We start from the raw sequence: 14,233 nt of genomic DNA on the forward strand, positions 1-14,233 counted from the left end.
TAGTAGGAAGTCAGTTTAGTATTAATATTTTGAAAGAAGTGGCTGTTATATTGCCTTTCCTATATAAATTGTGCTTTAGGGTAAACAAATAATTGATTAGCTGTTATTTTTACAGCTCTATTAAACTACTATCTCTTATAAAAAAAATAAAATGAATTATAGAAAATAGCACAATTTTGAAACCCTAGTAATGAAAGGAATCTAGGCAATAATCATTAGTGATGGTTAATAAAGAAGAGAAGCAAGATGCACATGTATAAACATATCACAGTGAATTCCACTTTTATATACATCAATAATGAACCAATTAAAAAAAAACAATAAATAAACAGAAGCAGAACCAATAGAGTAGAGGAAGAGAATGAGGAGAGGCAGGAGGGGAAGGAAAGGGGAAGTGCTGGGGATCGAAATGGAGCAAATTATATTATATGCATGTATGAAAAAGTCAAATTGAACCCTGCATTGTGTATCACTATAGTGCACTAATGAAAACATTTAAAATAGAATACAAATAACAAAAAAAAAAAACCAACAAGAAGTCATACTATACCTCAATAATACCATCTAAAAGGTATTCTTGACAAAATATCAAACTTAATTACGTATTTAACTGTGAATTTTGAGAGGTATTTGAGTTAGAAAAACATGCTAAACAAAGAATACAAGTTTTCAGCCAGCAAAGTTCAGAATGTGGGAAACTCTATAGAACAAATGACCTGGTTTATTTAATACATGAATTATGTGGGGAAAAAACTAAATAGGGGAGGGAACTTACAGATCTGAAGACTCAAGCATCAAATGTCTTAGTCCATTTTCTGCTATTATAACAGAATACCTAAGATTAGGACATTTATCAATAAAATAAATGTATTTCTCACAGTTCTGGAGATGTGGAAGGCCAGGGATGGAGCTGGCATCTGGCGAGGGCCTCTGTGTTGCAATAAATATCCCATTGCAGAAGTCAAAAGGAGATAAGCACACCTGCAAGAGGGCAGATCTCATGATAATAACCCATTCAAGAACAGCATTCTTCCATTCATCCATTCACCTATTGAAGATCCCACCTCTAATCCCATTACAGTGGCAATTAAATTCCAACTTGGAATATACTATGAAATTATTAAACTATCTGATATTAAAATACTACACTCATTTTTATGTCATAATTACAAAAAAGAATAATTATATAGATATAAAGAAATAGTGACAGATATTAGTCTGTAAAGAGAGAGAAAGACGAGAGAGACAGAGAGAGAGAGACCGAGCGCCCAAGAGGCAGAGAAGTCCCACAATCTGCCATCTGGTAGCTGGAGAGTCAGGAAAGCCAGTGGTGTAATTCAATCTGCGTCTAAAGATCCGACCACCAGGGAGCCAGTGTTGGAAATACCTAGACCACGGGTAGGAAAAGATGAGATGGAATGACTCAGTTTAAGCAGTGAGGCAGGAAAACAAGCACTAATTCTTTCTTCTTCTTTTGGTTCTAGTCAAGCTCTCAGTGGATTGAATGATATCTACCCACATTGGGGAGTGCAATTCACTTTACTGTGTCCATCAATTCACATGCTAATTTCCTCATGAAATATACTCAAAGACACACTAAGAAATAATGTTGAATCTGAGCACTTCTTGACCCACTGAAGTTGACACAGAAAATTAACGATTAGAACATGTAATCGTGGAGGCTATAAAAATTATCATAAATTTTTGTAATTTTTGAAATTAGCATAAGTTTGTAAATGAAAATTTAATATGCTATTCTACTTTGAAATGTGTTTGAAATTCTCCACGAATGAGTTTTAAAATGTGACTATAAAACAAATAATTCCATAGCAACTCCACATCAATTTAAATAATTGAACATAACTACTATCTTCAAAAAGTTTTTTATATGAAATTAAATAATAGTTACATCAATTTTGCCTCTTGAATGTGAAATAAAAACAATTGAGATCAAAGCTAACTAATTAGTGGTTGGCAAAAGTTTTCTGTGAAGAATGAGATAGCAAGATTTTTAGTTTTACTGATTGTATTATCTCTGTCAATATGACTTCTAGTTTACTGCTGTGGACACCTGCCTTCCTTGTGTAGTGATGAAATCTTTTGTACAATGTCATTTTATTTTGGAATGTCTATGCATTTGACTTATGCTTAATTAACTAGTGCCATATATGCTATGTAGCAGGAAAAGAATGAGAGCAGAGAATTAAAACTTCAGTAGGAGCAACACCAAGAGGAAGAAGAGAGAAAATCAATACTTAGCTTTTATGACAACTAAACATTTAAAAGATAAAATAAAATTTTTAAAAATTCATAACAAGATATTAGGGTCTATTTTTAAAGTTTTTTTTTTCCAAATTTATTAATCTCTCTTAACATGTGATGACCAGGGAGTGACTAGTGTGCCTGAATAGCTATTTTACTGTAAGCAAAAGGCAGAGAATTCAACGTATCATGGAGCAGTAGAGTGCAGATGGGTGTAATCTTGTCCTCAGAAGAAGGCAAATGTGAAAGAAAACAGTAATTCTAAAATGTCCTTACTTCTGGATCTCTCTGGAAGGAAACTCAAGGGTATATGTGCATACTTTTGACTTTGGTAAATATGGTGGTATTTCTGTGGATGCAGTAGAAACTTACCCAAATGTAAGAGGAACATGAACACATTGGAACTAGTGACCCAATTCTCTGCAGAGAATCCAGAAGGAATGCTCATTTGTTCTTGTGCCATAAGGATGGCAGATATGAGTGAAGGCAGTGACCGCATAAATGAATCTGAGCTGGCATAAAGGGCCTCCTATGAGCTATGTGTGTTCTGTAGAGGATACAAATGCCTTTTGACTTCCAAGTAACAATGGTGGTAGAGACATGTGGAGGGGCTTCTTAAGGAATGGGACACACTGATGGTAAGAATCTCCATGGATCAAAAGTTCACAAAATCAGAGCAGGAATATTTCGTTTTCTGTCATGGACCTCTCATCTCTCTCTGAGCCCCAGTGGTTAATTCAGGGAAAGAAACCAGTGGAGCTGGAGCAATGGGGGATGAAGAAAAGACAGACAGACACATACAGAGAGAAAAAGGTGGGGCCAAGTGGGCAGCCAAACTCTGATGGAGTTTGACTGACCCAGAGCTAGCTCAGCATGTTCATTACATAGGTTTTCATCCAAAAGTTATTTGTAAGACAGTTTCAGCAAAGCAGGCAATCTGGACAGCAGGACTGGTGAGATATCAGGGTCATTTTGTTTGGCTCAGAATTCTCTATCCCTTGGATTTGGTATCTGAACTCAAGGCTTCCCACTGATAACTGCTGTTTGCCTTTGTACTTAGCATCCCTAGGCTGGTGTCACATAGCAACTGGGCCATCTTGACCTACACCTTTGCACAGGCAATACCCAGGGCAATGCAGGCATGAGAGAGTCAGACCATGAGTCAAATCATTGCTGTCCACAATGTTCACAAAAACAGTTTCCTAGCCAGAGTTGGGCTAGTGGGTTACTGCATATTGGAACCATTTTACCTCAGTAGATTCTAGACCAGGAATCCATGAGAAAAACCATGCTGCCAGAGTCCAGTAGGACCTCAGAGAGCACTGTGGGTGGTGGAAACCAGAATCTTTTAGAGCAGAGCAGAAAATGGAGAAAGAAACCTAAAAAGTGAGTATTTGACCAGGAAAAAGTCAGCAAACAGCAAGATGCTACTAATTAGTTAACTGACAAGTGGAAGTTCAGTTTTGCTCCTTGGCCTCTACCATTTATAAAACATAAAAAAGCCTTAGTTGTGTAACTTAAATGAGTCTCACTTTTAATATATTCATTCTGGTTTCTTGCCAGTAATTTTTAAATTTAGAGCAGGCACTCTTTCAAAGACTAAATCTGCATGTCACCTCCCAGCCTAACATGCTTATAGTATTTCCACTGCACTCATGACAGCAAAATTTTTCATATGGCCTAATGGTCCTGAAAAATCTACCCTCACCCTCTTTATGTTGAAATTTATATTTCACCCTACTCTATAACTTTTCTTCAACTACATTTATCTTTTATGCATTTAAGTACTATTCCTACACCTACCACAAGGTCTTTGTGCTTGAGGTAACTTCACACTGAAATGTTCTTTCTTCTTTTACAGGTTACTCCACCATCAAATCTTAATTGATATAATTTTTCTGATACTCATATTTTTTTTCATTCTGGTGCTATAATCTTGGTGTCATGCATGATCATATGTAGCACTTTTGTGAGATATTTGGTTCTGTTGAAAACTTGTATTTTGTACTTAAAACATTTCTTTTAAATTAATTTTAGTTAATATATTTATTTAAAAAAATTGTTCAATTATTATAGAAAAGGAAAATGTATCCACTAACCCATAAATAGACAATTTCAAAAATTTAAAAAAATATTATTAGGATGTAAAAACACTACAACAAATTTCATGGAATGGGTTAAAAATGTAGTTTAGAGATTAAGAAAAAAAAAAAAAAAAAGTCCTAGTAAGTCTCCTAGTCTCCTGGACTGGAAATTTATTCAAAGTCATTTATTTCCTTTATGATCTTGTACTAATTGGCTTGCCCAACTCATAAAAATTATCACATGTGAATTATGCTAATATTATGCTGTTTCTCTTATTTTATTATACTCTATGAGTGTACTGCTATGCGTGGTCTATTTTTATATATTATTCATTGGTAAAGAACTATAGATAATAAACAATAGATATTTAATTACTTTAAGTTAAAATTAAATCACTTAGTTTTTAGGTCTTTTAGAGAAGGAAAAATATTTTAAATTATAAAACAATGCTAATATTTTTCTACAATCACCTTAATAGCATCTTTATCTCACTCTAAACAATGTACGTGCACCATGGATAGGAAATAGTGGGCATTTGATAAACACATTCTTAATGAATTAATGACAATCCATTCCTTATTAAATGGGAAATTTATGCAGTGATTGTTAAAATAACCAAAACAATTTCATGATAATTATAAGTCATGTCATTCATACAAAGTGCATATTAGAAAGGGAAATGATATTTTGTCAAAGTAATTATAACTATAACAATACTGATCCAACTGATCATTCAAAGTCCAATTGTCTAATTCTTAATTTTAATAGCATTATTATTTCAGTGAATAACCAACTTCCATTTTCCACTATACATGCACAATTTTATTAAGAAAAATCTTATTTATAATAGAATAAGTACATAGCTTAATTACCATTTGAGAAAATATTCTTAGTAGATTGCTTTGTGAAATTTTAATGTCTGATAAACACTGATAAACATTATCATTCTCTTACCAGAAAAAAATATCTATTTTAGTAAATTACAGTGGGGTCCACCAAATTTTTCCTCAATTTTAGCAATAAAAACCTAAATTAAAATCCATCCTGATGAAAACGTAAGTCAAAATACCAAATGTACCCCCCTTAAAATAAACAGTTACAATTAAGTATGCAATTTTAAGAGCAGAGTTTACTAACCATAAACAATATAATCTTTCAGGTCTTGCTTTTATTTTATATTATATCTGATTTTATTACATTAACATCTGGTTTTACTACTATATCAATCCAGTTATGTTTAGATTTAGAAAGGGTATACAAATTGGTAATCATTCTTTACAGTAGGAAGCAAAAGCCCAAAAACATATATATTTTTAAAAAATTCCTGCTTAGTATTAAAAATAAGGCATGCAATTAAAAAGTAAATGCCCATTCTTTTATTTATGCCTGGAAAAGCTGATTCTGAAATATCGACTGATTTAACTCAATTATAATGCTGGAAATTATCATCTATGTAAATGCTGATTTCTTTTGAAGGAGCCAGATTTGAAATTAATAAGTTATTTAAATGTCTGAAAAGATAAAATCATCTTAATATTGAAGGTCTCCCCTATAAATAGGATTTTTAAAAAACAATCTCCATTTTTTTTGAAAATTTGCATAGGTAAAGCAAATGAGTATCCCCCATACTTAGATGTCTGAAATTAAAAGGTAGAGCTGAAGGCCTGCCTATCAACCTAAAAAACTTTCTTGAAACCACAGACATTCTCATAAATAAACATATTACAACATCACAAACAGGAAATTAAAATTGATATATTACCATCATCTAAAACTCACCACATTCAGGTTTCATCAAATATCCCAATAACTTTTCTTGAAAAAATCCTAGTTTAGAATTACAAATTAGTTGTAGTTGTTCTGTTTCTTTAATCACTCTCCATTATGACCAGTTCTTCAGTTTTCCATGGTTCTTTTGACCTAGACATTTTTTTTTAATTTGATAAGGCACTTATGTTGCATAAGTCCTGCACGTTGTTGTTTATCTGATGTTTACTCATATTAGGTTATTTATCTCAGTAGGAATGTTCTCATTGCCCTTTATCAACTGGCACATGGTTTTAATTTTTCCCATTATTAATAATTCTGTTTGATGAGAGAAATCACTCTTATCTCCTTCCCAATTTTAGCGGGAATGTTTTCAACATTATATATGGCATTTGCATTTAGATTTTTGGACGCACATAACTTGGTACTTCTGTGAGATTTAGTGTTTTCGCTTCACTTATAGCATGCTTTAATTATCAGCATTTTTATCATGAAAGGATATTGGATTTTTTTCAAATACCTTGTTTGCATTTATTGAGTTCATGGCATGATCTTTTCCTCCTGTTGATATGGTGAATAATATTGATGGATTTTTCAAGTCTTTCCTACATTCCTATTGTGAGAATAATCTCAAATAGGCAGTGATTCATTGCCTTTTCTATTGCTAATTTGCCAATTTTAAAGTTCATTCTTTTTTGATTCTATAATTTTGAGAGAGATTGGCCAGAAGTTTTCTTTTATTCTCCTCATCAGCATTTAATTCTGAAGAGGAAAATAAAATGAAAACAATAAGCTTTCTATCTTTTATTGTAATTTCCTTGTTGACATACAGCTTTTTATTTTAAAGTTCACAACTTAATTTACAACTTAGAACACTTTAAAGTTATCTTTTTGTTTCTGCTTTCAAACTTAATTACACTATGTTAAGATAACATACTCCATACGATTTCATTTAAAATCCCTTTGGGCTTATATTCTAACACAGTATTTGGTCATTTTTTAGTAAGTATTCAAGGGCTCTTGAAAATATTGTGAATTCTACAGTTTCCTGGTGTAATGACTCCACATGTCAGTTAGGTCACCTTGATTAACTTTGTTTCTGAAAGTTTTGGAGCTTTAATAAATTCTTTCTCTTTGCTTCCTCAATTTCAGGAAAAAAAAAAACGTGTTGTTTACAATATGACTGTGGATTCTTCTCCTTGTAACCTGTTTGCATTGTATTTTTAAAACTATTTTATTAGATGCATACAATTGTAAGACACCCTTGCCACAACTGAATACCCTTTTCTATTACCTGTTTTGTGTAAAGTCTATTTTTACCTTATATTAGTATACTTGTCATCTTTTTGGTTGGTATTTGGAGACTTTTAAAAAAATTTACTGTTAGTATTAATGTTAGTATTTTGTATTCAAGATGTTTTTCCAGTAAGTAGAATATCAGTGAGCCATTTTAATGTGAAAATCTTTATTTTTTAATTGAAATGTTTAGTTCACTTGCACTTTTTGTTGATAGTGTATTTGTGTTTGAACTTAATATCTTTTTTTTTTTTTTTTGCTATTTGACATGTTTCATATTCCATTTTATCACTTTTACTGTCTTTTGCATTAAATTTTCCTTAGGTTTTTCTCTCTTATCTTATTTCCTTCATGCTCTTTAACAGTTTTAAATAGTATACCCAAGATTATAGGTAATGCATAATTTTTATACTCTAATACTTTATACAAATTGGTTCTTTTATCACTTGTTAAACAAAGTAGACATAAGAACACTTCAACTCACCCTTTCACACTAAAAAAATTTCTGCATATTTAAACTTCTTAATGGTCACTGTGAAACAGAAATAAGCTATTTCTGGTGTATGCACTTGAATTTCCTAGTTTCAAAACTGTGATATAGTGAATTTTTTACTCCATCATAATTTTCTTTATAAATCATTGTTACTGATTTTGGTATCAGAAGTGGTGTGCTGCTATAATAGAAAATCCCAAGTATAAAGACTTGGCTCTGAGACTCAGAGAAATGGAGAAGCTGGAAAGTCCTCAAGGACTTTTTTTTTTTATTTTACTGTATTTATTTATTTATTTATTTTTGCTTTTACAGACTGCATTTTGATTCATTGGACACGAATGGGGTACAACTTTTCATTTCTATGGTTATACATGATGTAGATTCATACAATTTGTATAATCATACATGTACATAGGGTAATGATGTCTGTCTCATTCCACCATCTTTCATACCCCCACCCTCTCCTCCCTCTTATTTCCCTCTACATAATCTAAAGTTCCTCCATTCTTCTCTCAGCCCCTACCCATCCACCCCAATTATATATCATCCTCCATTTATCAGGGAAAACATTAGGCCTTTGGTTTTTGGGATTGGTTTATTTCACTTAGCAAGATATTCTCCAATTTCATCCATTTATCTGCAAATGCCATAATATTATTTTTCTTTATGACTGAATAATAATCCATTGTTTATATATACCACAGTTTATTTATTCATCTACTGAAGGGCATTCAGGTTGGTTCCACAATCTAGCTATTGTGAATTGAGCTGCTATAAACATTGATGTGGCTGTGTTACTGTAGTATGCTAATTTTAAGCCCTTTGGGTATAAACTGAGGAGCGGGATAACTGGGTCAAAAGGTGGGTCCATTTCAAGTTTTCTGAGGAATCTCCATATTGCTTTCCAGAGTGATTGCACCAATTTGCAACTGCACCAGCAATGTAAAAGTGTGCCTTTTCCCCCACATCCATGCCAACACCTATTATTACTGTGTTCTTGATAATAGCCATTCTAATTGGAGTAAGATGAAATCTTAGTTGTTTTAATTTGCATTTCTCTAATTACTAGAGATGTTGAACACTTTTTCACGTATTTATTAATTGCCTGTATATCTTCGTAAAGTGTCCAGTTTCTTGGCCCATTTATTGATTGGGTTCTTTGTATTTTTTGTGTAAAGTTTTGTAAGTTCTAAATAATACACTATTGAATGATGCAATGATAACGAAGGCAACAGGGAAGAAAAATAATTCTTAGAGGTAAATGAGAATAAAGACACAACACATCAAAATCTCTGGGACACTCTGAAAGCAGTAGTAAGAGGAAAGTTCATTGCATTGAGCTCTTACATTAAAAAAAATAAAAGGTCAACAAAACAAAAAGTTGGTTCTTTGAAAAAGTAAGCAAAATTGATAAACCCTTAGCCACACTAACGAAGAGAAGGAGAGAGAAAACTCAAATTACTAGAATCCGTGATGAAAAGGAAAGACCACAAGAGACACCTTTGAAATACATAACATAATTCGAAGCTACTTTGAAAATCTATACTCCAACAAAATAGAAAATATAAATGACATTGACAAAGTTTTAGAGACATATGATCCTCCCAAACTGAATCAGGAAGACGTACACAATTTAAAAACAGATCAATTTCAAGCACTGAAGTAGAAGAAGCCATCAAAACCTACCAACCAAGAAAAGCCCAGGACCAGATAGATTCTCAGTCTAATTCTACAAGACTTTTACAGGAGAACTAATACCAATACTCCTCAAAGTATTCCAGGAAATAGAAAAGGAGGGAATCCATCGAAAATCATTCTATGAAGCTAGCATCACTCTTATACCAAAACCGGACAAAGACTCATCAAGGAAAGAAAACTTTAGACTAATATCCCTGATGAACATAGATGCAAAAATCCTTAACAAAATTCTGGCAAATTGCATACAAAAACTATTAAAAATATAATGCATCATGATCAAGTGGGGTTTATCCCAGGGATGCAAGGTTGGTTCAACATCCGGAAATTAATAAATGTAATTCACCACATTAATAGACTTAAAGTTAAGAATCACATGATTATTTCAATTGATGCTGAGAAAGCATTTGATAAAATACATCACCACTTCATGCTTAACACACTAGAAAAAATAGGGATAGGAGGAACATACCTCAACATTGTAAAGGCTCTCTGTGCTAAGCCCACGGCCAACATCATTCTTAATAGAGGAAAACTGAAAGCATTCCCTCTAAAAAGTGGAACAAGACAGGGATGCCCTCTTTCACCACTTCTATCCAACACAGTCCTGAAAACACTAGCCAAAACAATTAGACAGACCCAAGAAATTAAGGGATAAAAATAGGAAATGAAGAACTCAAGCTATCACTATTTGCCAACAACATGATTCTCTTTTTAGAGGATCCAAAACACTCCACCAGAAAACTTCTATGACTAATAATTGAATTCAGCAAAGTAGCAGGATATAAAATCAATATGCATAAATCTAATGCATTTCTATTCATAAGTGATGAATCCTCTGAAAGAGAAATTAGAAAAACTACCCCATTCACAATAACCTCAAAAATAAAATAAATAAAATACTTGGGAATAAACCTAACAAAAGAGGTGAAAGATCTCTACAATGAAAACTACAGAACACTAAAGAAAGAAATGGAAGAAAACCTTAGAAGATGGAAAGATCTCCCATGTTCTTGGATAGGCAGAATTAATATTATCAAAATGGCCATTCTACCAAAGGCTTTATACAGATTCAATGCAATTCCAATTAAAATTCCCGTGACATTCCTCATAGAAATAGAGAAATCCACCCTGAACTTCATCTGGAAGAAAAAGAGACTTTGAATAGTCAAAAAAATCCTGAGCAGAAAGAGTGAAGCAGGAAGTATCACAATACCAGATCTTAAACTATACTAAAGAGCAATATTAACAAAAATTGCATGGTATTAGCACCAGAATACACATATCAGTGGTACAGAATAGAAGACACAGAGATAAACCCACAAAAATATAGTTACCTCCTACTAGACAAAGGAGCCCAAAACTTACAATAGAGAAAGGATAGTCTGTTCAAGGACTCTTGATGAGAAGTTGAATGCAGTAAGGAAACTCTTAATGCTATTATTCCAAATAAATTGTGATTGGATATTCATGGATTTTATTGTGCTTGGTATCTACAAGGACTAAATTATAATTTCATTAATTGATCCATGAAGAACTGACCATACTCTTGTGTCAAATCAGGGTGCACGATGGGCTTTAGTCATCATGAAAAAAGTGTATTCATAAATTATTCATTTTCCCTAGGGCTCAAATACCAGTTCATCGAAATCCTTTCAAACCCATAAATATTAGTATCATATCTCATTCAAACTTTCACTTTCTGTTAAATAATTTAGCCCATGTTGTGCCATACATTTAACAAAACTTATGAAATAAGTTATTGAAATAAATAATCTCTTAATATTGCTTCTTTATATTTCATACTTTAAATATATGAATTCTCAAAAAATGGAAACTGAAATGCTTCTCTAAATTAAGCATTTTAAAATTATTATTTTGCAAGGACAATGCCAGTACTTTCAGCTTTTGAATATGAAAACTCTTAATTTCATAATTATTTACATAGAGGTGTTGATTTTTTTAAAGAACTGAATGGATTCAAATATAATATATATACATTTAATTTTAACAGGTACATAGAGCATTAAAAATGTACATATTAATGAGGTACCATAAATATATCAATACATATATACATTGCAAAATTATTAAATCAGGTAAAATACATATAATCTCCTCATTTATTATTTCTTTATGGTGAAAATTTTCAAAATCCTTTCTTCTAGCTTTTTGAAATGTACAGTACATCATCTATAGTCACACTGCTGTATGATAGTACACTAGAGCTTCTTGCTCCTGTCTAACTGCAACTTAACATCCACTGATCAACCTTTCCCCATCTCTCCCATTCTTCATCCTTAGTAATGTCCTTAGCCCCTGGTAACAACTACTCTCCTCTCAGCATCCATGAAATCAACCTTTTTAGACTCAACATATGAGTGAGCTGTTCCATGCACTACTTGTATTTCTGTGCCTGATTTATTTCACTTAACAGTGATCCTACTTCCATTCATGTTGCTGCAAATGACAGGATTTTGTGTGATTGTTATGGTTGAACAGGATTATATTGTGTGTATGTACCACATTTTCCTTGTCCATGACAGTTGATGGACGCTTAGGTTATTTCCTTTGCTTGGGCACTGTGAAGAGTGCTACAGTAAGCATGATAGTGCAGCTGTCTCTTCAACATACTGATTTAATTTTCTTCAGATTTATACCCAGTAGTAGGATTTCTGCATCATACAGGGGCTTTATTTTTAATTATTGGAGGAACCTCTGTGCTGTTTTCCATAGTAGCTGTACTAATTTACATTTCCACCAACACTGTACAAGTGTTCTTTTTTTTTTTCTCTCTCACGTTTTTGTCAGCATTTGTTATTTTTAGTTTTGTTGATAATAGCCATTCTTGCTGGAGTGAGGTTATGCTTTTGGTTTGCATTTACATGATAATTAGTGATGTTTAGCATTTTTGAAAGTACCTATTGGCAAATTTTACAGTGTCTTTCGAGAAATTAGTAGCTAAATCTATTGATCTATTGTCCTCTCTCTCTCTCTCTCTCCCCCATATATATGTATATAAAATATATGATATATATGTGTGTGTATATATGATATACACACACACGTATATGATAAAATGCAGAAAATTGCTGTGATGTGCTTTTATTTTATAGTGCAAAAGCAACATCTTGGCAGATATTATAAGCAAAAAATTATGTAAACCACATATTTTTCTTGAGAAGAATGAAGTGTTTATATGGGAGATAAAGGATAATTGCAGAAAATAAGTGTTGAGTCCACTAAAAATTTTTGTAGAAAAAATTTTTATTTATGCAAAAATTGTGCTTTCAAAAATTAATTGTCCTCTAATAACTGAGAAAATTTTGGTATTATTTTGTGTTAAATAACTGAGTTGTAAAGCCAATTCTTGACCTCTACCCATTCCTAAAGGTTCTCTTATTTAGTGACAGTAAGGCAGAAACTCTAATTAAACTATTCAAAAGGCAGTTTGGGATGATAAATTTTGTTTACTGAAAAACTAGTGAAGCTGCACAGGTCAGAAAATAAATCATCATCTAGTGAAAAATTAGTGAAAAGGACAAATTTCTCTGTCAATATTTTGTAGAGCAACTTTCAATAACTAAAGTTTCCTCCTCCTATTTCAGCAAATTTTAGTTTTGCCATCTGTTAGAATAGACAGAATGCTGATGTCTAGTCAGCAAATAAATAGCATTTTTTGCATGCTATTTCCCTTAGTCATAAGGTGTCTTTAGCCAACAGCATAATATTCACTGATGATGATCAGACATCAGGACTCAGGAGATGTTCTCAAAAGAATCTGGTTAGCTGTAGAGGTCCTCACTGCTACTTGCAAATATTCCTCACCACCTACAGTAGGCCCATAGTAAGACACCCTCTTGTCTCTTGTATTTTGATGTGATTTGGTGCCTTGCTTTGGTAATATGTCATAACAATTTCATTGTTAAAGTCTAAGTTAGCATGTGCTTGCTAATGCAAAGATCCTCAGAACCCTTTTCTGGAGTCTGACATGGGATCCAACCCCATGTGCAATGGTGACCTCTCCATCATCCTGTGCCCCTGAGTGAGTGATTGCAATATATATATATATAATATAATATAACCGGCCCCATGATGATCACACAGCATGAATAGGAAGTAAATCTTAGTTGTTTTAAGCCTCTGAGATTTTTGAGGCCATTTGCTGTTGCAGTAATCCTCAATCCGAACCCATATCCCCTATGATTTTTCAAAGTAGGTTTCTATCCCTAAGAATATAACTTCTGTTTTACAGAGATTTAGTAGAATATTATTTTGATAAAGAGATACTTTATGCCACAGACTCCAATTTCAGATGAATTTACTATCCAAAAAACACCTATTTATCATTACTGTAGCTACTTGTTCTCTGGCATCAATAAAAGGTTATATTGTTGAATGAAATGATAAAGGCAGCCTTGCTTTAAGTGTGGTCTACCATCAGAAGACCCATAATTAGTGATTTTTCTTATTAGAAATTCAGATTTTCCAAATTTTCATCCAGCATCTATTAAATCTAAATTATAGTTGTGACTGTATTGAAAAAATAAACTTTCAACTTTTCCAGTTCTTTCTAAAATATAGCACTATTTAAGAATTATAGCTGATACAATCTTTTTATACAAATAATTGTCA

Source organism: Sciurus vulgaris, assembly GCF_902686455.1.
Source record: "Sciurus vulgaris genome assembly, chromosome: 3".
NCBI lineage: Eukaryota > Metazoa > Chordata > Mammalia > Rodentia > Sciuridae > Sciurus > Sciurus vulgaris.